Source organism: Loxodonta africana, chromosome 17 (assembly GCF_030014295.1).
Source record: "Loxodonta africana isolate mLoxAfr1 chromosome 17, mLoxAfr1.hap2, whole genome shotgun sequence".
NCBI lineage: Eukaryota > Metazoa > Chordata > Mammalia > Proboscidea > Elephantidae > Loxodonta > Loxodonta africana.
Genome location: NC_087358.1, coordinates 1652890 through 1679146, shown reverse-complemented (window position 1 = coordinate 1679146; position 26257 = coordinate 1652890). Strand labels below are relative to the sequence as shown.

The following is a 26257-nucleotide window of genomic DNA, read 5'->3' as shown; positions in this document are numbered from 1 at the left end:
TAATACCTGTGTTTCTTTCCCATTCTGCATGTTTCTGTATGTTGGATTTTTTTTTTCTCAAGTTAGACAGGCAGTGTGCTGTTTTACCTAGATTTTTCCCTGCTTTGCAGTTGATGAAAGGAATCTGAAATTTATTGCTCATTGTGTTAGATGCTCTCCACCCTGTGTAAGTTAGGAGGTTTGAAAACACATTCAGCACACCTGTCCTCTTCCTACTGGGGGGGGGGGTTGGGAGGGACTGTCCAACACCTCACTGAGGACACTGAGCAGCCTCTGCACTTGTAGAAGTCTGTGAAAAGCATACCCCTTCTGTGACCGGGAGATGATTTTAATGTGATTTCATAAGGAGCTATATTTTAATACGTGGGATTCCGGAGCCCTCCGACCTCCTGGCAGATAACTATTCTGAAAACCTCAAGGTTTGGGGTTTACTGGCTTGCTTATAGATGTATAGTTAAGGCTAGGTCTCCTATGTCAAGTAGCCTTAGTGTTGGCCTGACAGATTTCTAAATGTGTGACATTTCATACGATTTGATTAAGGGAAATGGTTACTATTTTAAAAGACAACTAAGTTGTAGTCTCCACGTTTATTTATTACAGGAATTAAACATTTCAGAAAAATCTGAGAGAAATCAATATTCCTAAATTTTGGAACCTTAAAAACAGGAATGGAAAATGGGTTTAGGTCGAACTTTTTTTTTTTCTTTTTCCTGGTGGTACCAATTGGTCCTCAATGTAGAGGAGAGGAAAGAAACAGTACTGGGCACGAATGGCTATATAGTAGCTGTAAACGCTAGGGAGAGTTTTAATTGCCTGCTTTTAATGTAGATGGTACCTCTTTCAAACTAAGACTGTTTCCATCAGAATCCTGTAACTCTGGGTTACGTGTTTGCAGGCACTTTGTTTCAGAGCCACTTTTAACAAGATATTCTTCGGCGCCCACTTTTGCTTTGATTTTTTTTTTGCACAGGTACCGCATCACAAAGCCTCCTGTTATTTACCTTCTCATTTCCCCAAAGCGATAGATTCTGATTTAGCTGACCATAGTACACTGACTGTGGGGCGCACGCAGCAGTCTGCACTAGCCCCCAGAGCCGCCCATCCCCTCAGGGGCAGGGACCGGGGGCCCCGGCAAGCCCCTCCCTCCTGTGCCGGCGCCGCGGCTGAACGCTCTGCTACCTTTTGGCAGTTGGACGAGGAGGAAGAGGAGGCAAATCCGAGCCGGAGGATCGGTGGCCGCGCCAGCGCAGGGACTGTGCAGTCGTCTCTGGAGACAGGCCACCTCCTGGGTTCCCCCAGCGGAGGTCTCCGCTCTCCTGGGCCCACTCTCTCTCCTCCCTCTGGTCGCTGTCCCAAAGGCCTGATCTTTCCGTGCCGGTTTTTTTCAACCTTGCTTGGCATCTGGGACTTCTCCCGCTCTGCCCACGCGGCCCGCAGCCCTGGCGGCGGCCTGGGTGAGGTCGGGCGGAGCCCAGCGCGCTCTGTCTGCCGAGATGTTCCGCCGAGCGCTGCCCGCAGGCCCCAGACCGCCCCCTGCCCTCTCGGGCCACCTGCACACTTCCCGGTCTGCCGAGGACGCGGAGGCCCCGGGGCCGTTCCGGGGAACGGGCGCGGCCGCCCCAGCGCGTCCAACGGGAAAGAAGCGGGGCGCCGGCCGGCCTCTCCAGAGCCAGGCGCGCAGGTGGCTCATGGTCGGGGCTGGCTGTGCTGCTTAATTGGGTTAAAGCGAAGCTAAACACCCAGGCACTTTGTGCAAACTAATTGGTGCAACCGGGGCCTTTTCACTAAAGCTTTGCACTTTGAGGAAGAAAAATAGAAGGTGTGATAAGGACCGGGAAACTCGTTAGCCCTAGAGTGTTCCAGGGAAGCGAAGTCGTTGGTTTTCAAGGACCCCAGAACTGTGTTTGCTGAGCTGCTTCCTCAAGGGCCCTTCAGGACCGAGCCGACAGTGATTTACGTAACACAGGGCTCACCGACGCGCTGTTGTCTCGCTGGGTGAACTGGGTGCCCAGGAGCAACCCTCCAGCGCCGGGCTGCGTGTGGCCGCAGCACAGAGGTTTTCTGGTGCGCTGAGCACCTGGAAGGAATTGCTCCCTGTAGCAGAGCCTGTCGGGACCTCAGACACCCCTCCGTGTGGAAGGGAAAATCAGACTCTCTTAGGGGTGTGTTTTCTGTCCCCTGGTATTTTGCATTGTAATGACCCATTGGGAGGAGCTAACGTATATATAGTATGTTTTTGTGTAATTCGGCCGTTTTTAGTCTAGCTTTTGGGGATGGATTTGTTTTGCGGAAGTAATTTACTTAACTGTTCTGTAGGATGTTTTTGAAATAGCATTTGACATCTCGAACAGGCTATTTCAAACGATTACATAATGCGTGGAAATAGCTTGCTATCGATTAATTTACTTCTGTAAGAAGTGTGTGAAAGAACCCTAACTGATGGTACCATTCATACATATATATATATATTTACTATAAATATAATCTTAGTACTCGAATAAAATCTTTGTGCACTCATCCCATCTTTGGGATATAAATGCATGATTGTTTTCAGTGGTAGCAGACATCTTGGACAAGAGCCAATAATAGAGTGGTAATTGATGACCATGATCTAATTGAAGGAAGAAGACAAACCAAAAATCTCATGATTTAATGATAATTTCAGATGCTTACAACTGAATGGTATTTGGGATTTTAAGGTCTAACAAACTAGTCCCTTTCATTGCTTAGTCTTCGTCTGAAGTGTAGCAGTTGTTAGAAAAAAAATCCAGAAAGACACAAGCACACTGTTACACATTTTAGTACCGTTAATGAATGTAAAATGATTGAAAAAATTGTGATTCCCAACCCTTGGAAGTGTTCAGAATAGCAATGGTGGAACAATTTTCCCCAAGTGTCATCTCCTAGGAAAGTCGTCCACCCTCTGTAGACCTGCTTACCGCGTGTGTACGGGATGCAGAAAGTAAGGTGCCAGGGCTCACCTTATCAGATTAAAAAAAAAAAAAACTACTATGTTGAGAAGTGTAGGAACACAAGGTTTCTGTATTTAAAAAAAAACATTTAAATTTGAATTACATGTTCATAAATTGCAGCAGTTGTGACGTTTCATTGGGAAAGCTGTATCTGTTGGAGGGCACGCATACCCAGGTGAAGTGTTCAGGTGGACAGCGTTCTAGGTTTTTTCATTACCCGCCCACTGCCATTCTATTCAGAAGTATTCATGAATTTAAAGTTTTATTTTTTAATATGAGCTTATTACACTGGGGAGATGAAAAGAATATGAAGTTGAGTTGATTAAATTAGTTACCCCTACTGCTGGAGTGGCTTTGAAGGCTCATTGTTTGTGTCTGATCTCCTCCCCCTCACCCCCTTTTTAAATGCACTCAGGCTGTTTCATCTGCTTCCTTCTGCCAGACACAGTGTATTCTTTTTCACACTAGAGAAATTAAAGGCAGATATTTGTGCAGGGTTTTCTTTACATGTCACATTAAATAAAGTAAAATGGAGGGAGGTTTTCTGGTGATCTAATTTGATGACATCTATACCTTCTTCCTGTTGTGTGTGACTCCTGATAAAAGAACACTCAGGAAAAAAACAATTTGAAAGCTTCAAAAGGTTCAGTAGTTTCTTAAAATCCTTACTTTATATTTTAATTTCAGGTTTGTTGCAAAGTAAAGAGGAGACCTGAGGTCAGTGTTTGCAGGATTTAGAGCCTGTGTTGTCTCTTCAGCTCCAGCATCCCCATCATCACGGTTCATTTAAAAATATGTATTTCTTCAGCTCCACACTTGAATTATCAAGACTGTTGCTTCAGTTTTCTTCATGACCCTAGCACACAATCATCTGACCCCAGCTGTAGTGACTTTTTTTTTTCTATAGTGTAAACTTGCTATTGGTATTGATAGATGTTAACAGGAAAGTGACTTTGAGACTAAAGATGGGTGTTGGAAGTGTGCTATATAAGAATTACCACTTCTGTTTTGCAGATTTGAGATACTTCTGGATAAACTCTAGTCAAAATCTTTCTTTTGGTAGAAAATGAAATTTAAAGCCTGAGTAATTTATTGTTTCAGTTTCCTCACTTTACTGGAATGTGTACGCAAAGGTGAAGGATATTTTTAAGTTGCACCTGTAAAGTGAAAAGTATTATTTTTTAGGTTATCAACCATAAGAATTTCTCATTGCTCAAAATCAGTTTTGATCTCTAACCCTATGGGAACACTGAAGGATACTGCCATTGTCAGTTCACTTTGCAGTATTACAGAGGGAAGCGTTGGTTCCGACACTTCAGTCCCTGGTGGACCCTTCAGAAAGTCACTGTTACCTTTATAATTTATAAAATTAAAATTCATTTTATTAGGTTTTAGCTTATATTTTACATTTGGAAGTGACAGGAATACTTAGACAAGACTAACGGGCTCACTTGGTTCTTTTCAGTACAGATGCGTGAAAACCAGGTATCCCTCAGCCCATAACTAGCACGGATTTGTGGGCCCTGGTGTGTCTGGCAGCGTCCCCAGCACAGTACGTTTTCACTGCACTTAGAGAACATAATGCAGTCAGACACGACGATGGCCTTCACTGTGCACATCTGCAGTGGCTCGGCCCGCACAGCATTGCCCTCAGTACTGCTTCATGCTGTGTGTGATGAAGCCACGGAAAGGTATTCTCTGTGACCTTGAGCCCGCAATGCGGTTAGTAGGTGATCAGCTTCCAGTGACTGCATGTCTAAAATAGCCTTTACTGCTTCTAATCTGGAGTCTTGGAGCTGTTTTTTAGTGAACAAAGGCAATTTCTCTAAACTAGGCTTTATTTATTTATTTATTTTTTAATTGATCAGTACCTGGAGTAGTAATTTAAAAGGATAATTACATGAAGTAACAGCTATTACTTTTATTATGTACGTTACATGCAATAAATATTTTACAGAAAAAGAAGGGAAGTAGGTTATAAATGGCAATATTCTTTATATCCTTAAATACAGGTTATAGAGGTTATAAACGTTATCTGAGAATAGCCAGACCACTTACATAATACTTCATTTTCACATACATATGGTTATTTTCACTGTACTAATGATATACATTTTAGTATAACTGTACTGTTTCTTGAAAGCACTGTTTTTCTTATATAATGATTTGTCAAAGTAGCAAATCAAAAGTAGTACTAAGAAATAGTTAATACTTTTATCTACATCCAGAAGCCCTGGTGGTACAGTGGTTAAAGCGCTCAGCTGCTAACTGAAAGGTCAGCGGTTCTAACCCTCCAGCCTCTCTGTGGGAGATAGATGGGGCCGTCTGCTTCCATAAAGATGACAGCCTTGGAAACCCTGTGGGGCAGTTCTACTCCATCCTGTGGGTCACTATGAGTCAGAATCTGCCCGATGCCAGAGGTTTTTTTTAAACTACAAATCTGTAGCTATTTTACTTAAATATCTAGATTCAAATTAGAACCATGAAGAGCACAGTTTTTAAGATACAGTATTTCTAATGAAAATTGGGAACCCAGTGGAATAAAAAGTATAGTTTTATTTTCATGTGAAATTCTTTTTTTTTTTTTTTTAATTTTCAGTGGGGTTTAGTGATGTGCAACGTGCATACAGCGCTTTGCCATCTATGATGTTTCCATCCGAATGTGCTGTTCCGTGAAAGCTGCCAAATGTATGGGGTCATGGAACCACCGGCACAGACAGCGCACTTCCATTGCCAAAGAGGGTTCCTCATTCTTCTAATTTGTGAATTCTATAAGATTCGTTTATAAATGCCTGTGTGCTTTACTTTGATATCAAAAGATCTTTAGGCTGTGAACACCCTTCTTTACTCCCCTGGAATTTATTATTTTATCATGCTTCTAATTTAGGATCAGTTTTAATCCAAAAACCCTGCACTTGAGAAGTATCATATAATATTTCAGATATACAAGCATTGTGTATTTACATAACTTCTGTTTTATATAAAGGTTGTTTAATTTTAAAATATATTACAGAGTTTGGTAAAAATCTGCATTTACTGTTTTTCAAAGGAAATGCTAATATTGGTTATGCTAGCATGAGTGTATCATATTTACAAATATAGTTTACAGTTTATGCATCCAAATATGTAGTAAGAAACGGGATTCTCATAAAAGTTAGCAATAGTTAAGGCATATTTGACAATGTTACTAGCTTTATGTCACCATAGAAAGAAACGTTTTCTCAGTGTTTTAAGTTATATTTTATTTTACATTTTCTTTGAGAAGTGGGGAATGAGGCCAATATTAATTAATAGGTACACATTCTTGGAAAATATGCATCTAATCCTAATCTTGTATAAATATACAATGTCATTTAAGATTGAATGATTGCCATTACTCCAAACAAAGAAATGTCAGATTGCAGGAGCGCAGACGTCTTCATTGAAGATGACGCTCTTTTTAGGTATTTGCGTTTTACAACTTGGAATAGTACTCATCTCCTGTTTCTCCCCCAAGATGCACAAATTATTTAAATGCTTTCTGTTCTATATTTTTATTTGGCAATTGCAATAGAAATTTTAATGTTATGCATGCTTACAGGCCTATTAAGAAAAGTTATTGCTTTCTTAATAATCTTAAACGATTTTTAGAAAGAATAGTCTTTTTATAGTCTGTAAAATAGCCTGTGCATGCAGGCTGTGGTGTGTGTGTGCACGCACGTGCGCACAGAGAGGGACAACCCTAGAGTATCCCATAGTAAAAGACTGAGTTTTTTACATTACCCTGTTAAAGGGAAACAGCTACTAGACACAGGATTCTTGTTGCTACCAGGAAGGGGTGCCACATCGGCAGGATCGTCCCCGATAATCCCCACAGTTTTCAATAACACCTTAAGACACTGCAGCCAAGTGGATTATGAAACAATAATAACTGGCAATACTGACAGTGTTTACCCAGTCACACACGCTGTGGCAGTTTTGAGTGCCATAAGCTTTTCATTGTGAAATGGAGAATTGCTAGCCAATTCTGTCCATACAAGTAAAAATGCATGGCTTAAACATTGACATACATTCATCTGTATGTCTGTCTGTATAAACTCTTTCACTAATTTAAAATTACTTCCTACTCTTTTACAGTAGACCTCGGTTAAATTTTTTGCAACCGTGGTCTATACATACAAGCAAAATGCCTGACTCACTAGGGGAGGAGGTGTTTTGGCTTTTTGTTGTTGTTTGGGACTTTTTTTTTGTTTTTTTTTACACTAGCAAATACAGCTCTTCATTTGTTTTGCTCGCCACGCTGCGTTAGCCGGGTTTTCCCCTGTGTACATCTGCCAGCGTACACTTTAGCCACGGGCATCTGTAGACCTTGTGGTGATCAGTATTGCAGGCAAAAGCCATATGTGTTTAAAAAAAAAAAAACTCTTTATTTCATTTGCTGTTTTAACTGGGTGGATAACTTTTGTGCCTCAAGACAGAAGAAGAAAAAATACAGAAATAATTAATTGCCTCTATTCTTGAGGCAGTTTCATTCCCCCTCCAATATGGAGTGCCTGTCAGCTCTCCTGATGAATGACTGCATGTATTTGCATAGATTTTACATTAACACAAAAATTAGTTTTATTTGTGGAAAACTAGTTTACATAATAATATAAAACCCAGTGTTATTGATCACGTTCTCAGGCATCGATGACTTTACGGGGATTGTAGCATTCGTAGTTTTCAGAGGTCTGTTAGATGAACCAATTTCTTAATTTAAACTTTCCTTTTCTTTATATGGTTTTGTTTGCATTAACAAGACAGAAAAAAAAAACATACTTCTAAAATTTCGAAGTTTTAAAAGTCATTTTCTAGACATATTAACTGCAGCTGTTTCAGACCTGAAGTTAATAGCACTCATCTGGTAAAAAAAAGTCTTCTGATTTTAAACTTTTGTGGGGGAACATTGCTAAATACTTGGTACCAACTGTATACACTTCAAGCTAGTGGAGAATGGCATGTGTGTGGGCGATTTTAATTTTCGGGCTCATCTATCACAAGCATGGTGCCGTATTGGTTTGTAGGGTATGCAGTGGGCAGTTCCACTCCTTCTTGGGAAGTTCTGCAGTATTTACAACCAAATTTGAAATAGATCTGAGAAACCTCCCCACCTTCAGCCTGTTTCCTTGAATACGTTTAATCAGTTGATCACCCTAAGCCAGCCCTGGGAGGAACCCTCTGCTGGAGCTGTTTGGGTGCTGAAGACAGTTGCAGCTCTTGTGGGGCAGGCAGATGTTTACTCGTGCTGTAGTCTGGTGTCTGGTTGTCTGGAGGCAACCTGCTAATTGCGAGCTATCGTGGTGGTGTCCATGTTACGGAATCCACATATGTTCACTGCTCTCCTTACATCGCAAAGCTTTCCCAAAGAAATACTCAACCCTCAAGAAACCTACTGTACTTAATGGCAAGCTAAACGAAGACTGTCTCTGCCACTTGGTGATTCGGGGACACCTTGGGTGCCAGCTGTCACAGCTCAGCTAATGATGACAAATGTCCAGCTCTATGCAGATTGTGGAGCTCACAGGCTACCCGCAAAGGCAACCCGATTACCTTCTTCAGATAGTAGCCTGACCTCTTAAACTCATGTCAGAGCCCGCTCATCCGCCGGGGGCATTTCAATTTCTGTACCTTTAAAAACAAAAATCAGAACAATATCAAATGGCACTGACTCACGCTTTTTCCCAATTTTGGTAAAATTTACAATGCTTTACCCTGGCAGGCTGCGATATTCTGAAATGAGAAGCTCTAGGTAAAATGTATTTCAGAGCCACACGAATGCGCGTGTGTTTGAGCTGTACATATAAATCAGGTCTTGTGAGTTTTTGAGAAAATATCCAGATTGTTTAGGGGAAATGTGCTCTCTGCTCTTCATCTGAATAGTAAAGCCTCGATTCCACCGTAGCGTTGTTTACAAAGATGTACGCTTTTGCGCGCACAGGCCTGGCCTGTAACAGATAGATGGTTATATTTTTTCTTTAAAACTGTGGACTAAGTTTGGATATCTAAATCCAAAATAATTTCGAGAGTGATTGTTACTGATGATTGTGTTCTCTAAGTATTCTGAAACTTGAGCTTTCCTTGTAAATTGTTATTTTGTCCTATAGAAATTTTTCATTACAGCATAATACACATGCTTGCATAGATTACTCAGAGTAATAATGGACACCATTAACCGTCGTGTAATTCAGGGGGATTAAATCGCATATCGAATAAGGTAATGCTTTATGACTACAGCATTGTCTGCAATTTACAGAAGATTTTTATGTATGTAATTTCATTCCATGCTCAAACTAATTTTATGAGTTGGGAGAGATAGGTGATAAAGAATGGGGACCAATACCTAATGAATATTTAATCTCATTTAATCTTCACAACAAATGTTAGCCCACAATGACAAATAAAGAGACTGAGGTTTAGAAAGGTTAAGTGCCTTACTGAGGGCCACACAAATAACTGCAGAGCCGGACGGGAGAACGCCACTGCTCTTAACACTACAATATCCAGATGGTGTGTTGCGTAGACGTGTGTGTGTAGATATGTGTGTTTATGTGTGTGTGTGTAGATATGTGTGTATGTGTTTGCGTGTGTATGCAAATATATGTGTGTATGTATGTGTGTAGATATGTATGTGTATGTATGTGTGTAGATATGTATGTATTGTGTATGCGTACGCATGTGTGTATGTGTACATATGTGTACATATATGTGTATGTGTGTATGTATGTATGTGTGAGTGTATGTGTAGATATGTGTATCTGTGTGCATGTGTAGATGTGTAGATGTGTATGTATGTGTGTCTATGTGTATGTATGTGTGTAGATGTGTCTATGTGTATGTATGTGAATATGTCTATATGTGTATGTGTGTGTACATATATGTGTACATGTGTGTATGTGTGTATGTATGTGTGTAGATAGGTGTATGTGTGTAGAAGTGTGTGGGTATATGTGTATGTGTGTGTATGTGTGTAGATGTGTGTGTATGTGTGTATGTATGTGTGTAGATATGTGTGGATAGATATGTGTGGGTATGTGTGTGTGTACGTGTGTAGATCTGTGTGTATGTGTGTAGATCTGTGTATGTGTGTAGATATGTGTGGATATATGTGTATGTGTGTATGTATGTGTGTAGATGTGTGTGTATGTGTTTATATATGTGTTTGTAGATATGTGTGGGTATATGTGTGTGTTTGCGTGTGTATGTACGTGTGTAGATATGTGTTTTACATGTAAGTGTGTATGTGTGTAGACATGTGTATGTGTGTAGATATGTGTGGGTATATGTGTATGTGTGCGTGTGTGTATGTGTGTTTTTATGTGTATGTGTGTATGTATGTGTATGTGTGTAGATGTGTGTGTATATGTATATGTGTGTGCATGTGTGTATGTATGTTATATGTGTGTATGTGTGTATGTGTGTGTGTAGATCTGTGTATGTGTGTAGATATGTGTGGGTATATGTGTATGTGTGTGCATGTGTGTGTATGTATGTGTGTACCACCTGTCTTTACCTAGAAACAATGTGTCGCAGCTGCTACTAGAACATGACCCACACCCACTGCTGCCGAGCCAATTCCGACGCACAGCGACCCCGTAGGACAGAGTGGAGCCGCCCCATAAGCACATGTAATTCTGAAAAGAAACTCAGAGGCTTTACATCTACACTAAGAATACGATTGATGAGCTTGAAAGGTCAGGTTCTTGACAGGAGGCTTTTCCTTAAGTAAATACTGAGACATTTATGTTATGAATTTTAATTTTGTGAGAATTGTGTATTGATTTAACACATAGGGAGAAACTATGTAGGAAAGATATGTACTATTTGATAAATACCCAAGTGAACTAGTTCTCCTAAAGAATTACTTCATTGTAAAACCTGTTAAGATTAATGGGATATACCATTATAAAAAATGATGAAGAGAAAAATTTACTTGATTATCTTTTATAAAGGTTGGCTGTTGTTAGGCGCTGTCAAGTTGATTCCAACTCATAGTGATCCCATATGACAGAGTAGAACGGCCCCATAGGGTTTTCTAGGCTATAATCTTAGAGAAGCAGATCGCCAGGTCTTTCTCCCATGGAGTGGCTGATAGATTCCAACAGCTGACCTTTAGGTTAGCAGCTGAGCGCTTAACCACTGCACCACCATGGCTTCTTTTTAATGAGATCTAAACCCCACGCAAAAAAAAAAAAAAAAAAAACCTTCGCCATCAAGTTGATTCTGAATCATAGTGACCCATAGGGTTTCCAAGGAGCTGCTGGTGGGTTAGAGCTGCCAGCCTTTTGATTAGCAGCCTAGCTCTTAACCACTATGTAACCAGGGATCCATGGGTAAGTTAAATTCACTAAATACCTCACAACCTTTGTATAATCTTTTGTCAGAAGCTTAAAATCCTCATACTAGTTTGCCATGGCTTTATCAAAATACATAACTAATAAGCTCCATTTTGGGTAAAGTATGTACTTTATTTATTTTGATATATTTAGCAGTGTTTATATTGTTCAACAAAAGTGTGTATAAACAGATTCTACAGGTTTCCCTGTAGATGAAAGGAATACAAGGAGTCACTATACCAAAAAGAATTGGTCAACGTTTAGCCATTTCAGGAGGTAACGTATGATCAGGAACCTACAGTACTGAAAGAAGAAGTCCAAACTGCTCTGAAGGCATTGGTGAAAAACAAGGCTCCGGGAATTGACAGAATACCAATTGAGATGTTTCAACAAACAGATGCAGCGCTGGAGGTGCTCACTCGTCTATGCCGAGATTTGGAAAACAGCTACCTGGCCAACCGACTGGAAGAGATCCATATTTATGCCTGTTCCCAAGAAAGGAAATTATCAAACAATGTCATTAATATCAAGTGCAGGTAAAATTTGCTGAAGATCATTCAAAAACGGCTGCAGCAGTATATCGACAGGGAACTGCCAGAAATTCAGGCCAGTTTTAGAAGAGATTGTGGAACCAGGGATATCATTGCTGATGTCAGATGGATCCTGGCTGAAAGCAGAGAATATCAGAAAGATGTTTACCTGTGTTTTATTGACTATGCAAAGGCATTCGACTGTGTGGATCATAATAAATTATGGGTAATATTGTGGGGAATGGGAATTCTGGAACACTTATTTGTGCTTATGAGGAATCTGTACATGGATCAAGAGGCAGTCGTTCGGAAGGAACAAGGGGATACTGCATGGTTTAAAGTCAGGAAAGTTGTGCATCAAAGTTGTATCCATTCACCATACCTATTCAGCCTGTAAGTTGAGCAAATAACCCGAGAACCTGAACAATATGAAGAAGAACAGGGCATCAGGACTGGAGGAGAGGACTCATTAACAACCTGTGATATGCAGATGATACAACTTTACTTGCTGAAAGTGAAGAGGACCTGAAGCACTTACTGATGAAGATCAAAGACCACAGCCTTCAGTGTGGATTACACGTCAACATAAAGAACACAAAAATCCTCACAACTGGATCAATATGCAACATCATGATAAAGGGAGAAAAGATTGAAGTTGTCAAGGATTTCATTTTGCTTGGATCCACAATCAACAGCCACGAAAGCAGCAGTCAAGAATCAAAAGACGAATTGCATTGGGTAAAATCAGCTACAAGAGACCTCTTTAAAGTGTTAAAAAGCAAAGATGTCACCGTGAGGACTAAGGTGCGCCTGACCCAAACCGTGTTGTTTTCAGTCGCCTCATATGCATGCAAAAGCTGGACAATGAATAAGGAAGACCAAAGAAGAATTGATGCCTGTGAATTGTGGTGTTGGTGGAAAATATTGAATATACCATGGACTGCCAAAAGAACCAACAAATCTGTCTCGGAGAAGTACAACCAGAACGCTCCTTGAAAGCAAGGATGGCGAAACTGTGTCTCACATACTTTGGACATGTTGTCAGGAGGGACCAGCCCCTGGAGAAGGACATCATGCCTGGTAAAGTAGAGGGTCAGCAAAAAAGAGGAAGACCCTCAAGGATATGGACTGACACAGTGTCTGCAACAATGGGCACAAACATAGCAACAGTTGTGAGGTTGGCACAGGACCGGGCAGTGTTTCATTCTGTTGTGCATAGGGCCACTCTGAGTTGGGAATGACTCGATGGCACCTAACAACAACAGGTTTCCCATATGCTTGAATGATGCACAGAAAAGCTGATTTTCTTTTAATGCTAATGAATGTGTTCATAGGGCATATACAACATTAGGAGCCCTCATGGCGCGGTGGTTGAGACCTACAGTGAGCTACAGCCGCTAACCAAAAGGTCTGCAGTTTGAACCTACCAGCCGCTCCTTGGAAACCCTCTGGGGCAGTTCTATTCTGCCCTATAGGGTCTCTGTAAGTCGGAATTGACTCGACGGCAACAAATTTGGTTTTCTTGGTTTTTACACAATGTTGTAACAATAATTTTTATATTGATTCATTAAAATGTTAACTTTTTGACAATAACAAGAGTGTGTACATAATTTAGCATGAGCAGAGTAAATGTTTTTTTAAAAAACGTTATATTAAGTAAGTTGAAGTCAATGTGAAAAGGTATTTTAAAGCTAAAATAGTCTCATCACGCAGGACCCATCTGCTGTTTTCTTCCAGTGAAATGCCCAGAACTGAGCAGACAGCATCCCGTTGTGAGCTGGCGAATGGAGAGTAAGGAGGCCTGCGCTTAGTGATGAGTTCAGTGTTGGGGAGGAAAAAAAACACATTTAGGGAATTAAGTAGTGAAAGGTAGCCAATATTAAGCAAGTAATTAATATTTCTTTTATTTACATCGCAATGAGTATAAAAAAACCCACATCTATTAACTTTTTTATTTATGTGTTATTTATTTTAAAGTCTTAAATTTCTGTATGTATAGGCACATGTTTTCATTTACCAAGTTTTTTTTTCCCGTAAATGGGGACGTTTCATTAATACTTTATTTACAACTGCTGTGACATCCAGGCCATAGAACACAAAGACGCAGGCCTTGAGCTTGGCTCTTGAGCAGGATGTGTCTTGAATGGGGAATAAAGGAAGTCCGGTGTGTTTACAAAAGGCACGTTCTGGAGGGAAGCGCTGCCCCATCTGCCTCCTCAGGTGGCTTATGCAATAAGAGCTGTTATCACACGAGTCTAAATGTGCAGGCAGTTGTTTCATGAACTCTTTCTGTGCTTCGAGGAGTTTATAAGCTGCCTTCTCTATCATGTGTCACTCCCAGCTGGCCCAGCTGCATTCTGCTGAGCATACTTGGAGGATAATGATAAGCGGTGAAGCTGGAGCACAGCTGATTCTCTAAGTGACTTATCCTTATGCCCTTGTCTGCTTCCTAGGAATTCTCCAAATCATTATAACCTATGCCGGGTAGTTTTCCACTAGCATTGTGTTGATACATTGGCTCTACTTTTGTATTAGTTTGATGGACATTACAAATAAATTAAGAGTTTGAGACACTAAGAAACACATGTCACAGTAAAAGTTGATATTGTTAGTCCCCTGGCTCGAGGGAAATGCTGGTTCTTTATAACCTTTTGTTTTTGTTTATGCATCAAAATGTTCATGCCACTGTGAGTAGATAATGGGATCTGTTTGCTGTTGTTGGGTGCCATCAGGTCAATTCTGATGCTTACCGACCCCATGTGACAGAGTAGAACTTCCCCCATAGAGTTTTCTTGGCTATGATCTTTAGGGGAGCAGATCACCAGGTCTTTGTCCCATAGATCAGCAGGTTTGAACCACCAACTTCTCAGTTAGCAGCTGAGTCCTTAACCAGTGTGCCACCAGGGCTCCTTCTCTGTGCCCAATCTGCTCTTTTTATATCTCAAAGGTGACTAGTTTAAAACACCCTACACTGGTATGGTCTCATTAACATAATCAAGAAAGTCCTGTTCCCAAATGGAATTATATCTGTAGATATCAACCAAAAAAACTAAACACATTGCAGCCAAGTACTTGACCTTTGCACCACCAGGGCTCCTTACATAGTGGGATGAACAAACAAAAAAGCAAACCCATTGCCACTGAGTCAATCCCAACTCATAGCGACCCTATAGAACAGAGTAGAATGGCCCCATAGGGTTTCCAAGGAGCAGCTAGTGAACTTGAACTGCTGACCTTTGGGTTAGCAGCTGAGCTCTTAACCACTGTGCCACCAGGGCTCCACATGGTGGGATAAAGAAGATCAAATGAGACGAGCCTCTTGGAAAGTACTGCGCTGGGGAATAATACCCACGAGTTAAATAGTTGAAAATTGTGAATGGAACGTTCTTATTTTGGAATTAGGTTTTCTTTGGGAAACCAGAAGCGCTTTAAAAGTCCTATGAGTAGCCTTTGTGCCCAAAGCTGTTTCATTAATATGGCTGCACTGTACTAGCAGCAGTGAGAACGATAGTTCTCTACAAGCCCTCGCCAAGCAGGCAGTGATCCAGTGGCTATAGCACTTTAAACCCCATCAGCTTGGTTTCCTTTCCTCGTATAACTGCTTCAGTGAGTGGCGCTTTGGTTGTACAGGTTAAGATCCGGTAGCTTACTGAGGGCAGACTAGAAGGAGGACAGACGCAGTTGCCAAGAGAAGAAGGCTACGGCTTCATCAAAGCCTGCGGCCCAGGAAATAAGATCCTGTCGTCTCTTCAGGTAGGGCGTTATGTAAGACCCTGTCGTCTCTTCAGGTAGGGCGCTCTGTAAGACCCTGTCGTCTCTTCAGGTAGGGCGCTATGTAAGACCCTGTCGTCTCTTCAGGTAGGGCGTTATGTAAGACCCTGTCGTCTCTTCAGGTAGGGTGCTATGTAAGACCCTGTCGTCTCTTCAGGTAGGGCGCTATGTAAGACCCTGTCGTCTCTTCAGGTAGGGCGCTCTGTAAGACCCTGTCGTCTCTTCAGGTAGGGCGCTATGTAAGACCCTGTCGTCTCTTCAGGTAGGGCGTTATGTAAGACCCTGTCGTCTCTTCAGGTAGGGCGCTATGTAAGACCCTGTCGTCTCTTCAGGTAGGGCGCTGTGTAAGACCCTGTCGTCTCTTCAGGTAGGGCGCTGTGTAAGACCCTGTCGTCTCTTCAGGTAGGGCGCTGTGTAAGACCCTGTCGTCTCTTCAGGTAGGGTGCTGTGTAAGACCCTGTCGTCTCTTCAGGTAGGGCGCTGTGTAAGACCCTGTCGTCTCTTCAGGTAGGGCGTTATGTAAGACCCTGTCGTCTCTTCAGGTAGGGCGCTCTGTAAGACCCTGTCGTCTCTTCAGGTAGGGCGCTATGTAAGACCCTGTCGTCTCTTCAGGTAGGGCGTTATGTAAGACCCTGTCGTCTCTTCAGGTAGGGCGCTATGTAAGACCCTGTCGTCTCTTCAGGTAGGGCGCTATGTAAGACCCTGTCGTCTCTTCAGGTAGGGCGCTATGTAAGACCCTGTCGTCTCTTCAGGTAGGGCGTTATGTAGTCCTGTTCAGCCTCCCGCTCTCTAGAAACTGCATCAGAATTCACTGTTAAAAATTAACTTATTTTATCTGTTGAACCCAGTATTTTCTATTTACCAGCCTTCTACAGTCCAAATAATAAATACCCCTGGGGCAGGTACCACTTTATTAGAGGCACTGAAGTTGCTAAAATAACATAGGTTGCCAACTAGACCGAGAATGGACCTGGAGATCAGTTGGAGACTCCTGACTCCTAACAAGATAGTTAACGCGACTTCCCTCATCTTCCTCATTTTACCCTCAGCCTGGAAGCCAGCCAAACACTCAGATGATCTCTCTCAGGACCTTGAAGAAAAAAACTGCAGGTGATTGTTACTGCTTGGGCTTCAAGAACATCTTTGTTTTTTCAAAGAGACGAAGAATAAGCTAGTAAAAGTAACTAACATTAGGCTTTTATTATATGCTAGGTATTAGGCTAGGGGAGCCCTGGTGGCACGGTGGTTAAGCACTTGGCTGCTAACTGAAAGGCCAGCTGTTCAAGCCCACCAGCTCCTCCTTGGGAGACAGATGTGGCAGTAAAGATTACAGCCTTGGAAACCCTGTAGAGCAGTTCTACTCTGTCCTGTAGGGTCGCTGTGACCTGGGGTCGACTCGACAGCAGTGGGTTTGGTGTTTTGGTTTGGACTATGCCAGGTGCTTGATCTTTATTACTGAACTCGCCCTCTGCACGATACTGTGAAGTAGGTGCTGCTTCCTGATTAAGCGAGTGAGACAGAGTGGAGCCAACTCCCCTCCCGTTCATGAAGCTAGTAGCTTGCAGTGTTGAGATTTGTATCCAGGCCCTCTATCTCCAAACTCCAGAGCACAGTTTCTTAGTCACTGCACTGAACTTGACCTAAGTGCATTTCCTCATCTGCAAAATGGGCATAATTATATCTGCATCATAGGGTTGTTGCAAAGATTAAATTAATTAATATACATAAAAAGCTTAGAATATATATTTTAACTTGTATTGCCCAAGACCATATCGTGACTGGCAAAGCTAGGATTCAGAATTGCACCAGCTTTTTCTGTCTTTAGAACCCTGAGCTCATCTAGCACAGTTCTTAGGTGAATGCTTGTTGAATAAATAATTAAATGAGTGTCATCTGTTCTCCACTTCCCAGTGAAACGATTTGACCCTTTTGCTGGTTTTCTTGACAGCATACAGCAGACACTCAATACTTGCTGAATGAGTGGATGGTTATTCATCTGGTATTCTCTAGTAAAGTATCTTCTACACATTGGTGACTCCCACGTATATACCTCCAGCCCAGACCTCCCCACTCACCTCCTGTCTCCTGACATTTTCTTGGGTACATAAAGCACGTCTCAACACATCAAAACTCAGCACCTGCCCTTCCAACCCAAACCTGGTCCTCCTGCAGCCGCCCCGGCCTCAGGAGACAGCAACTCCATCCCTTCAGTTGTTCAGGCCAACAGTCGTCCTTGACGCCTGCCTTGCTGTCAGCGCCCCACGCCCAGAGTGTCAGCGAATCCTGTAGCATCTAACCGCTGCCCGCCAACTGTATGAGGGCCGCAGTCAGCTGCCGACTCATTGGCATCCACTCACCTCAGGGCCGTGTGCTTGCTGTTTCCTCTGGGAGGTTTCTCTGCTCCCGGTGTCTACGTGGTCTTTTTTTTTTATTATTATTTTAGTGTGTTTTTGGTGAAACTTTACACAGCAAATTAGGTTCCCATGTAACAATTACTCACAAATTTTTCAATGATACTGGTTACACTTTTTAGTGTGTCAACATTCTCAGTGATTCCATCCTGAATGTTTGGTTTCCAGTGCTCCAGTTTCCCTGTCCACTTACCCTGTCACCTTTGCTTTACAGTAATTGTTGACCATTTGGTCTCATATAGATGGCTTTTTAAAGGTGCACAGTACTTACTGGTAGTAGTCCTTGTTTTGTGAGCCAATCTGTTATTTAGGTGACTGCAGGAAGTAGTTTTGGTTCCAGGTTTGAAAGTATCTCAGGACAGTAGTCTCAAGGAGTCCCCTTGTCTCAACCGGTCCAGGAAGTCTGGACTTTCTAAGACTTTTAGCCCTGTTCCACATTTTTCTCCCCTTCTATCAGGGTCCATCTATTGTAGCCCTGAACAGAATGGTTGGTAGTGGTAGCCAGGTACCATCTAGTTCTTCTGGTCTCAGAGTAGATGAGGCCGTGGTTGGTGTAGACTGTTCTCTACATGGTGTTTTCCCTCACCTCTTTCAGGTGTTTACAGTATCTAAAATTGCATTGCTATGCCCATCATGACTTTCTTGTTCCCCCTTCTCTGCTTTGTTTGTTCCTCTACCACTTATCACTAGATAATGTAATATATATTTTACTTCTTTTTTCCAGTTTCTTGTCTCTCTTCTGCCATTTAAATCTAAGCTCTTAATGAGGGAAAGGATTTTGTCTCTCCTTGCTGTATACCCAGAAGTGCCTGCCTTACAGTAGGTGCCTGTTAAATCTGTTTAAATGAAAGAAGAAGGGAGGAAGGGTAGGAGAGAGGGAGGAAGGAATGAAGGCAGGGAGTTTGTTAATTCTGCTACTATGTTTGTAGTAATGCTATTGAAACTACAATTGAAGATGGTCAGTGACTTCTTAACTGATAAATCTTATTGGCCTCCTAACCTTGTTGACCTCTTCCTCTTTTCTGAAAAATTTCTCTCTTGAACACTTATTCTGTACAAGACTATCTAAAGCACTTCACGTATGCAGCAAGCAGTTGAGTTAGGATTTTCCCCTGAGACCCCAGAATTCACAACTGGGACTCAAAGCTGAAAGCAAACAGGCACCCATTATCTCATCTTCGAAAGAGCTGAAAACAATGGAACCTACTCAGTGGAGTTTGCATTCTAGTGGAGAGACACTGAGTTAAATATATATGCAAGTTAACGAATTCATAACATGTCAAGTGGTGGAAGGGCTATGAGGTTTAGGTATTACTGTCTCAGTAAGAGATATGAAAACTGAAACTGAAGAAAGCTATTGAAGGTCATATAGCTGGAGCTAGGACTTGACCCCATTCTTTCTGACTTCAGCATCCATGCACTGAGCCATGATGCTCTGCTCACGACCTCCATTCACTGTCCTTTTTGGCCTCTTCTCTCAATAACTGATTTTTCTCTGTTGATTTAATTAACTCCTTTTTCTCTTTCTTCTCTAACTCCCTAAGTATGAGTATACTGTTTAGCTTCTTTTTGCTCTACGGTTATACAGCTTTGGTTATCATCTCTGTGTGGATGTAGTACACTATGTTCCTATCTCCAATACTGACCACTCTATTAATTCTTCGTCATGCATTTTCTTCTGCCTGGTGGACATTTTCTGAATCGATACCCTGTCACCTTCATGTTGTTTTCTCCCAGTCTTTCCGGTAGAAGTCAGAAGCTTTTCTTGAAGACTGCTATCTTTCACTTCTTCCCTTGTTTTTGTCATTGACTTGAGTTATCGTTATCATTCCAAAGACTTGACGACTTAGTCATTATTGACCCCTCACTTTCCAGTGCTCCTTCCTCCACACCCCTGTGCTCTGTCAGCCACCAGTCCTGTGAGTTCGCATTCCTTCCGAGTATCTTTCACGCATACTCTTTTCACACTTCCTGCCGTCACCCTAGTTGAGGTCTTTATCACCTTGTTCCTAGGCTGTGGCTCCCTCTCTCTGCCTTTCCTCTCTCTGGTCCCTCCTAAAGGTCGATCTTCTCATAGACCACTTCTGTCATGTTACTCCCCTGTTCAGAGACTTCAGGTGGACTCCCAGTTTTCTCAGAGCCCTTCGCTTAGGGACCACAACATGATGTTCCCACGTTAACCTCTTGACATCCGTCTTGGCGTTCTCCACTGTACGCTGATTCTTTTCCAGACACAGTTCTTACATTTCTTGCCTTGACTTTTCGCCTCTTACTCCTCACCTGTTGGAATTTTATTCCTTTCTTAAGACCCAGTTCATCCTCTCCATGTTCTTCCTGGAACCCTGGTGGCGTAGTGGCTAAGTGCTACGGCTGCTCACCAAAGGGTCGTCAGTTTGAATCCGCCAGGTGCTCCTTTGAAACTCTATGGGACAGTTCTGCTCTGCCCTCCAGGGTCACTATGAGTCAGAATTGACTCAACGGCACTGGGTTTGTTTTTTTGTTTTGTTTTCTAGTTATGATCTTCCTAACTAGAAATGAACTTTCCTTCTCAGTAATCTTATATAGCTGCACTCTTTCACACATTTCATTTCATCTGAGAGTACTGTAATAGTATAACATATTGATCCCATTGTACAAACTTTCTGGCTTTTATTTGTCTTTACTGATAATTATTTTAAAGTCAAAATTTGGTAAGTCGGATGAGATTCTGCACAGTCATCTCCAGCTGCTACTGTTATCTTGGTGTCATGGTGCTGTACAGAGACTTGGTGCCTGGGTCTTCTTCCTACCTCCTGGCAGTCCTGAACCTTCTTTTCTCATCAGGTAGAGCCTGCCCTGAAGATGCTCACTCGTAGCACAATTCAAATAAATACATCCACTCAGGGTAATTTAGAGAGATTTGAAATAAGTATTTTCAGTGCTCCAATATTCAGGAATCATAGAATCTCCAGTATTTAATACGTATGTAAGCAGTGTTTGAACATTAAGAAAACATAACCATCTGGCTGCTGCTGGCAAATCGATACCTTACTTTGGCGTGAGTGTAGAAGTGCACAAGCTTGCTCTATTTCTAGTTGTGTCTACATAGAATTCAATGCAAATAAAATAAAATGCAATTGTAGTGCTTTGTACATTAATTCAGGGATGTAGAAAAACAAATAGCTCTCTTTTTAAATTCCTCTCAGGGGTTCAGGCAAAACATTTCTGAAGTCATGTTCTCACACACTTATTGGACGTCTCTTGTGCTGTCTACCATGCCCTTGTGACCGCCTACCTTCGCAGAGCCTTCCGGCTAGCAGGGCATTACAGACAACTAAGTCAACAATGCACCTCAGCAGGCTAAGCACTGGAGCCCTGGTGATGCCGCGGTTAAGAGCTCAGCTGTTAACCAAAAGGTTGGCGTTTTGAATCCCCACCAGCCACTCCTTGGAAACCCTATGGGGCAGTTCTACTCTGTTCTGTAGGGTCTCTATGAGTGGGAATTGACTGGATGGCAACGGGTTTGGTTTTGGTTTAGGCTAAGCACTAGTACTGGGGAAGGACAAATTACCACAGAATATAAGAAAGGGCATCTAAAAGCAGTGCAGCGAAGCTTTCTGAGTTGAAACCCATCCCTAAAGTCTATTGGTCCTATCAGCAAATGTTTACTGAACATATTTCTTCTCTTTCCTTCTTTTCTCAAGTCCTCTACCACAGAAGGGAATTATATGAGAAAGGTAGAGAAATCATGAAAGACTATTTGGTACCTCTAAGATAAGATGAGTTATTGGGGGATGGTTATCTCAGATGAGTTATTGGGGAATGGGACCCTAATATGATTTGTTGGGAGATGGTACCCTAATATGAGTTATTGGGGATCATACCCAAATATGAGCTGTTGGGGGATGGCACCCTCATATAAGTTGTTGGAGATGGCACCCTCATACAAGTTGTTGGGGGATAGTACCCTAATATGAGTTGTTGGGGGGTGGTACCCTAATGTGAGTTGTTGGGGGATGGTACCCTAATATGAGCTGTTGGAGGATGGTATCCTAATATGAGTTATTGGGAATGGTACCCCTAAGATGAGCCATTGGGGAATGGTACCCCTAAATGAGTCACTGTGGGATGGTGCCCCTAAGACGAGTTGCTGGGGGATGGTGGTCCTAACACAAGTCGCTGGGGGATGGTGCCCCTAAGACGAGTCATTGGGGGCCGGTGCCCCTAAGATGAGTTGTTGGGAGATGGTGTCCCCAAGACGAGTCGCTGGGGGCTGGTGCCCCTAAGACGAGTTGTTGGGAGATGGTGCCCCCATCAGCTGAGTTAGGGAAATGCTGGAGCAAGCACAGATTGTCTGGGAAGATGATGAGTTCGGTTTTAAGCACTAAACTGTGGATTAGCCAGGCAGAAAAGTCAAGAAGACAGCTAAATACATGACTCTAAAGCTTAGGGGAATGGTCTAGGATTCATATTTTCTAAACTTAAAAGCACGAGAGTGGTTGAAAGAGCCCAGGAGACAGTATAGAATGAGAAAAGGCACAAGGGCATCATCCTAGAGAATGCCAGCAGAGGAGATGGTGAGGAGGCTGAATGAGAAGGTATGTCCAGAGAAGTGAGGAGGAAAACTAAGAGCTAGAGCTGTCCTAAAGGCTAAAAACAAGAGAATTTTAATAAAAAGGTAGTCGCTGTCAGTCCGGAAATCTTGGTGGCTTCTAACCAAAAGGTCAGCTGTTCAAACCTACCAGGCAGCTCTACTCGGTCCTGTAGGGTCGATATGAGGCAGAATTGACTGGATGGCAACAGGTTGGGTTCTTTGGTTTTGGCCACCAGTCCAGCTGCCACACAGAGCTCAGGTAAGATGCAAAGTTGTGTGTCTCTCCACATATGCTCTAGTGGAATCGTATAGACGGAGATGGGCCACAGTGGGGTGATGAGCAAACGAGGGGTAGAAGGGGAAGTGTAAAACATCTCAACAAAAGTGGATGAAAGGGGAATACAAGAGTTACCACGGCAGATACGGAATGATGCAGAATAAATTGTAAGCACAATTTGAATATATTTAGGGCATAGAAAAGGAGCAATAGAAAAGGGTTAAAATTGAAAATGAGAGGGCTAATTCATGTAGAACTCTCTCCAAGATTAACAGAAGGAATCGGTATCATTCTTTAAGATTAGAGACATTTGAGAGATGGCTCAGTTTTCCTTGAAGGCAAAAGCTCTACAAAAATTATTGGTATTTCATTTTATTTGCTGGATTGCATATGTAATAACAACAATGGTGGGTGAGAGTGTTGGTTTGGGATAGACAGGTGGAGGTCTGGAAATGTTGGAGGAAGAAGCTGTTTCACTGCAGGAGATAATTGTGGATAGAGATAGGTTTATAGATGGTGGTTTTAAAAATTGATGGAATTTGTGACTAGATGGCCGTAAAAAGCACTGGGACGTGGGTAAGGGTTGAGGAGGGGCTTGGTGTATGAAGCATCACCGGAAGGAAGAGGAGGGAATATTGACCCAAATAAAAGGATCAAGGAGAAGCATTACAGACCCACCATAATGGAAAACCATGAATTTGTAATAGTATCGATTTACATAAAGTCAAAATTATCCACATCACTCAACCACCAGATGTGAAATAAGGGAAAAACCAGATTACAGGAATTATTCGAGGATGAGGATTTGGGGCAGATGGCTTATGACAGAAGGATTGGGTGTGAGAGAAGTGACGGTGTTCATGTGAGTGGTTAGACTAACAGACTGCTGATTCCAAACCGGGGGAAAGAAAGTGTTCTCATGAAGAGCCTTGATAAACTGGAAGGAAATGGAATGATGAAGAAACAGGAATTTAAATTTAGCAAATAAAAATATAAGGCATCCAATTAAATTTGAATTTTAGGTCAGTGTCTCATTCCTCAATGAGAGGAAGCGGAGCGGATCAAGAATAGGGTATGGCCATAGACGGACATAGACTGCTGGGATTCCAACAAGTCAAAGAATTTGAGATTAAGGTGTAGAATAGATTTTCTGTATGAGTGATACAGTCTTTCACTGTGACAATAAGAGTTTGGGTAGAGAGGAAGATAATACATTATTTGCTAAGGTTTGGGAAAGCAGAACCACAAAGGCAGAGTGAGTGATGTTGACAACTGAAGGAAGAGAGAGGAAAACAAGTGGGGTTGCCAGAGGCTGGACGAGAGGAAACACATGGGCCTGAGAGAGGTTGCTGAGGTATTGGAACCCTCTTAGTCTAAGGTTTTGAATGCTTTTGAGATGTTCAGTAAAATAGTTTTATCATCAACAGCTGATGATACCAGGGTTTACTTAAGTTCATATCTGTAGCCGGGGCAAGCAGAGGCCCTTTTTTTTAGGGGTCATCTCAAGTGTTAATTCACTTGGCGTATCTGTTTCCAGCATTTCCAATGTGTCTCTGAGGATATTTTGATGTTAATCAGTCATATCTGTTTCATTTGAGGTATGTAAAACTACCAACAATACCTTTTCTTTAAGTCTTTGATTATCACATGACTTCCTTTAGCTTCACAGTAGGATGAGAAAAGCCTTCGGCTAGGCATCAGAAGGCTTGGGTTCTAGGGCCTGCTCTCTTCTGAGTGAACTAGATGACCTTTATTAATGAGCTCAGTTAACCTCTGTGTCTTAGTTTCCTGTCCTGTATGATGAGAGCATTCCAATAGACGGTTTCTAAAGCCTCTTCTACCCTAACCCACCCCCTTTCCAAAACCATTCAGCTCTCTGTATTTTATTTAATTCTGAAGTCCGCAGTTTTCCCTTTAAAGGTGCACTTCATCATATGCAATATCTTGAGAAGTTAGCCATAAGCCATATTTTTATAATTTGAATAATTCAAATATTTGAGTTTATTCTTCAAAGGACCCTTACAGTGAATCTCTTAAAACGAATTATTATTTTATAATTTTAATGATTCCTATATAATATAGGATTTTTAAGTTAAACCTTAAGTATTAAATATTTTGTCAAACTCAACACCATATATTTGTCCTTTTAGCTTTACAAATGATAAGAGGAAAGCAAAACCCATGATTATTAAGAAAATACTAAGAAAGTAATTAATCACTTAAAATGAATTCATGACTTCAGGATGCTAAAAGAACTTGTAGATTGGATTGAAGAACTAATCATTATTAAGGAATTCTATAGAATGGGAGATGTGTCAGAAGACTAGAAAAGAGCAAAATGTTAGGAAATTTTGTACCCAGCACCTTCTTGTTTAATGTTGTTAAGGGACATGTGATAGAAACATAGAGGCAAAATTCAAGTCTGCCTAAAATTTTTTGGTGAGTAGATAGTACCTAAACTTTAAAAGAGCAAATCTATATTCTAATAAGTTAAGATGTATATTGTAAACCCCAGAGCAACCACGAAGAAAACAACTGACGTATATACAGTTAGAAATCTTTAAAGGAATTAAAATGTCACAATAGAAAATATTCACTTAATCCAAACAAGGCAGTAAAGGAGGAACAGATGAATGAAAAAGAAGAGACACAGAGAGCATGAAGCAAAGTGGAAGACTTAAATCCAGCCATATCAATAATAACATTAAATGCAAGTGGGTTAAACAAACCAAGCAAAAGGCAGAGACAGTCAGACTGGATTAAAAAAAAAAATGAGATCTCACTATATGCTGTATACATATTTTAGATTCAAACATACAAATTAGTTGAAGATAAAAGGATGAGAAAAGATAAACCATGCAAACAGCAACCATTAAAGAGTTGGGGTGGCTATACTAATATCGGGCAAAATAGGCTTTTAAATAGAAGATGTCACTAGAGATAGTTATTTTATGATAAAAGGATCAAACCATTGGGAAGATACAACAGTTATAAATGTACAACAAAGCCCCAAAATATATGAAACAAAAACTGAGCAAATTCAAGGGAGATATAGACAGTTCAACAATAATAATTGGAAACTTCAATACCCCACTTTCAATTAAGGGCAGATTAAGTAGAAGATTAACTAGTATGTAGAAGACTTGAACAATACTATAAACCAACCAACCTAACAGACATCTACAGAACACTCCAGCCACTAAGAGCAAAATTCTTCTTTGGTGCACGTGGAATATTCTCCAGGATAGACCGTATGTTAGACCATACAGCAATCCTCAATAAATTTGAAAGAATTTAAATCATATAAAGTGTGATCTCTGACACAGTGGAATTAACTGAAAATAGATCTACAGTGACACAGAGCTGAGTGAA

The 26257-nt window shown here is 41.5% G+C and overlaps 1 protein-coding gene across 5 annotated transcripts in view; it reads left to right on the top strand.

Annotated features, from left to right (window-relative positions):
* NBEA (neurobeachin) overlaps nt 1–26257 on the top strand; it is a 914947-nt gene that overhangs the window by 645590 nt on the left and 243100 nt on the right. The gene's annotated exons all lie outside the window — the stretch shown is intronic.